This window comes from Pteropus alecto, unplaced genomic scaffold (genome assembly GCF_000325575.1).
Source record: "Pteropus alecto unplaced genomic scaffold, ASM32557v1 scaffold101, whole genome shotgun sequence".
Classification (NCBI taxonomy): domain Eukaryota; kingdom Metazoa; phylum Chordata; class Mammalia; order Chiroptera; family Pteropodidae; genus Pteropus; species Pteropus alecto.
This window is the reverse complement of record NW_006432945.1, coordinates 18,361,443-18,365,968: the sequence shown is the minus strand read 5'-3', so window position 1 is coordinate 18,365,968 and position 4,526 is coordinate 18,361,443. Positions and strand designations below refer to the sequence as shown.

At 59.3% G+C, this 4,526-nt stretch overlaps 1 protein-coding gene across 1 annotated transcript in view; it reads right to left on the bottom strand.

Annotated features, from left to right (window-relative positions):
* The window catches only part of LMX1A (LIM homeobox transcription factor 1 alpha), a 106,942-nt gene that overhangs the window by 10,932 nt on the left and 91,484 nt on the right, over positions 1–4,526 (bottom strand). The gene's annotated exons all lie outside the window — the stretch shown is intronic.

Below are 4,526 nucleotides of genomic sequence, written 5' to 3'. Positions count from 1 at the left end.
TGTGAGCGCTTCTGAGAAGGCAGAGGAAGACAGGGAAGGGGGTGGGGCTGGTTCCCACAGGAGCCCAGAGGCAGGACGGCTGAGGCCCTGGTGTCTCCCAACTGCTGTCACTGCCATCAGCCCTGCCTGGGACACACGCGCATTTCCCAAGAGCCGCTATTCCATCACGGAACACGGGGGTGGGGGCCCAGGTCCGAGGCTGGCCCTGGTGTGCCTGGACGATGCAGGGGCACGAGCGCCTGCTCACGCCTTCCCTCCAGCTCCAGGTAGGAAGAGAGAGATGAAAACATTCGTTTTAGAAAGGGAAGGACAGGAGGGAGAGGACGGGATTCAGACTTGTCTCTGGACGTTTCTACTGTTTTTCTGGTGCATTTCCTCCCACTTCCTGTTCTCTACTGTTTGACGTCTCACTCTCTGCACCGGGGGTCTCCTCACGTCCCCCACTTCGCCCTTCAAGAAGCACGCCAAGCCCTAGACTGCAAATACCCTCGGTAGGAAGCCAGAGGAAATACCTCACCCTGTGCAGGGCTTACGGCCCCCATTGCAGCTGACCCTTTGCTGTCATTTCGGCATGGTGGCACAGACAGCGCGCGTGGGCGTGGCTTTGTGCCGGTGAAATCGCGTCACCCAGGGGCAGCAGGCCCGAGGCAACCTGCATACGCCGTGGTGCACCGACCTCTCCTCCAGACCCCTCCTGACGTCCCAGCCTCTTCTTCCAGGCTCTGCCTCTGGGGGCAGGAAGCACTGCTAACTGTCACCGAGGAGGCGACAATTATCACGGTTTGATGGGTTCTCTCCCTCAGCCAACGACACACTTGACAGAAAAGGCCTCCAACCAAACAGCCAACGTGGGACTTTAGGAGCCCTGGCAGATCTGAGCAAGAGAGACTGTGAAGGTGCAGAGCCTCCTGGCCCTGAAGTGCAGACAGACACCACGGCCCAGCTGCCAGGGGCACGGGAGGCCATCGGCACCCATCGCCCAGCTTCTGTCTGCCGTGCTGTAAATATTATGGGCCTAGCAGTGCCCTCCAGCTCTCCCGGGGAGTTTCCAGGCTGCCTGGGATGTCACCAAGGCCCCCACCTTCTCTGTCGTGGGGATGGGCATGCCTGGCTCTGATCCCTGCTTCTCCGTGCAAACGTGCAGAGCCTAAAACACACACTTATCGATTTGCCCACGAGAAAGGGAAGTTCTAAGAGGGCCGGGAGAGGCCCCCCCAGAACCAGCAGGGGACTGGGGAACAGAAGATGAAGAAGCACCTTCAAGAGGCAGAGACAAGAGAGTGGGAGGGGGGCGCCCCTCCCGAGCACCGGCGCCTGTCATCATGTAAGCTGACACCCGCAGCGAAGAAGAAAGAGCAGCGCCGGTGTCTCCAGCTCCAAATGCCAGCGGCCCGGAGGCCACGGGGACCCGAACGCGGCAGCCACTGACTCCGCCTGGGCAAATCCAGAGATGACGTCACCAGCACAGCCGCCCAGAGAAAAGCACATTTGCTTGGCACAGAGTCTGCCCGTGCATCCCAGGCCTTCTCTCCCCTTTCCTGTAAAAGAATCTGGAACGGCTCAGGGCCGTCGCCCCCCCGGCCGGCCCTCCACTCTCTCGGGACATAAACAAGCACAGATGAAAGACGCGCCGCGGTTTATGGCCCTGCCGTGGGCGGCACGACCCTGGGGCCACGCGGATTCATTCCGCGTTGTTGGAACAGTCCCAGCGGCCCATTAACAGGGCAGAGATCTGAGCGCGGTGGGAGGCCCTCGTGCCAGGGCGGGGAGAGGCAGGAACGGGCCTCGGACGCGTCCCGCTGATGAGCCCCGTAAACGTCCTTCAAGCAGGGGAGTGGAGGAAGGATGCGGGGCTCGTGGCGGGGGAGGCAGGTGGGGGAGGAGGGAGAGAGAGATGGACGAAGACGGGATACGGAGGACCGACTTGGGCCCCTGCCCCACACCGCGGGGCGGGCATCCCGCCCTCCCCGGCACGGCCTCGGTCAGCTCCCCGGCCAGGTGGCTTAAAACCCGACGTGCAGTAAGTGGATTTCTCTAGAAGGGCCAAGTCCCACGCGACTGTTTTGCAGCTACCTTACACACGGCTCTTTAGGAAGTCTCGACTCAGACCCACACCGGCCCCGTCACTGGAAGGTGTCACTGGAAATTCTCCATCTAGTCATTCGCCCGAGAAGCGTGTGCTGTGGGCCCACGTGTCAGGCACGGCCCGAGGGCGGCCTGGGGTCCAGACCCAGGGACGAGTCTGCCTGTGCTCTCAGGGGAGCCCGACACCAAGAGACTAGCCTTGCTCAGAGGACCCGGGGGAGGGGGCTGGGGAAAGCGACACAGTGCAGGTGTCGCTCGAACTGAAGCGGATGACACGAGAGATGAACAGAAGCTCCAGGTAGAAGGTGGGGGGGGCTTTTCTGTTAACGGCACGGAAGCAGTTTCCTCATCCACGAGGTGACCTAACAGTCCCTACGCCCGCCTAAGACGTGACAGGGCATCGTCCCACACCTACACCCTGCTGTTACAACACCGTGAGGCAGGAGACGGGCTATCAGCCTTTTCTTACAGATGAGTAAATGGAGGTCCCGGGGAGGGGTGATTTCTTGCCCGAAGGGCACACGGGGGGATGCCCCGTCTTTGTGCCGCCCCCGCCCTGCCCGCGTGGCTGCCTCGTGAAGATGCAAGGACATAGGTGCTCGCAGAATGCCAGGCGCTGCCTGGCCGCGGGTGGCATGGCCATTATTAAAGAGTGAGGACAGAAGGCTCGCGGGACAGGCTTTCCAGGGCACGGACCGTCCACTCGGAGCTCCTGCTGGAAAGGCCGCCTCGTGGTCCAAAAGGGACGGGGCCCGTTTCAAATCCCCGTCCCCCCCGTTCTGCCCTCGTCCCCACGTGCACCCCACCACTGCCATCCCCGCTCAGGGAAGCTGGCCAACCCCGGGCGCGAAGCTTTTCCAGAGCAGAGCAGACAGAGGCCAAGCTGCACCCGAGTCAGGCCCAGGTCGTGTCCCAAGAAAGACACCTTTGTTCGGTGACGTCCGCTGCAGATGGGGGTTCCTGCGCCAGGCAGGGGGAGGGTTGGCGGGTCGGAGCCAGGGCATGCCAGCTCAGTCGTCCAGGCAGGCCCCAGGGGAGCCGGGCCCCAGGCCGGGAGAGCTGGCCGCCGGCCACAGCCCCGATGCTTCTCTCTCCTCCGCTGGCCGGGGCTCAGGGACGGGCGCCTTGTGCTCAGGGGGCTGGCAGGAAGCATGGCAGGCTTGGCGCTGGTGATGGTGCTTACGTCGGTTTGGGGCCTTTTCACATTTAATAGGCTTAATGCTAAGACACACACACACATGTCCACATGCACATATATGCGCGCACATGCGTATTCATGCACTCACACAGGTACGTACGCACACGTGCATGCACACACACATACACACGTGCACATGCATGCACACATGTACACACGCGCACGCACTCGCACGCTCTGCATCTTTTCCTCTCTGAGTTTTTCCATCACCTTCTCCTCTCCTTTTTAACGAAGACGGTCACACGCAACTCAAACGGAGAAGCACTGTGCAAACACCGAACGTCCCCACGCACAGATTTGTCATAGGTCCCTGTGCACAGATTTGTCGGAAAGTCAAAATACTGATAACCAGGTGCCAGATCCCTCTGCACCAACATCACCCTACTCAAATCAAGTGTGGATAAATACACTAAATAAAATCCAGAACGTGTGCTGTTTTGACCTGGCCAGCCTCCGAGCGGGAAACCAGGAGGCTCATAACAAGATAAATCAGAGGTTTGGGGCTTGGCGCTCAGCTCCACCTCAGGGCACTAGGTACTAGGTTCTCACAGGAGCACCGGTCCCTGGTGCCAGAAAGGTTGGGGACCGCTGCCCTAGCTGACCAGGGCCCATGTGACTGCCCTTGGCGGAGACACAGTCCCTCTGATCGGACCCTCTGATCTGCTGGTTTGGAGAGGCCAGCCAAGGCCACCGTCCCCCGAGTCTCTGCCTTCGGACTCCAGTCCATTCTACAAACCGCCGATAAACTCGAAAGAGCTGGTTAAGCGAGAGCAGACACTCGGCCTCAGTTCTCAACTCCACCACTCACCAGCTGAGTGACCGCAGGCAAATGACCCAGCCTCTCTGGGCCCTGCCTTTGTGATATGTAAAATCAGGGGACTAGAGACCACCAAGCTATCCTGAGTGGATTGTGAGGGCTCAGAAGTAGGAGTAGGTAAAAGCGCTCTGGGAAAGAATCGTAAAACACTATAAAAATGTAAGATATTGTGAATATTTTCATTTTTATGCTTCGTCACTGCCCATGAACTGACTACTGATCCCCGGTGACTATGAAACCTACAGGATACGGGGCAGTGAATTAGACCGACGACGTCTCTGCCTTCCCGCCTCTCGTGGGAGAATATGGGCGATGAATAAAATAAAGAAAAACCTAATTTAGTCTTTGACAATGTTAAATGTGACGAATAAAATAAAATACGGCACTGGGCCCAAGAATGGCTTCTGTCGGCCCTGTCATTATGTG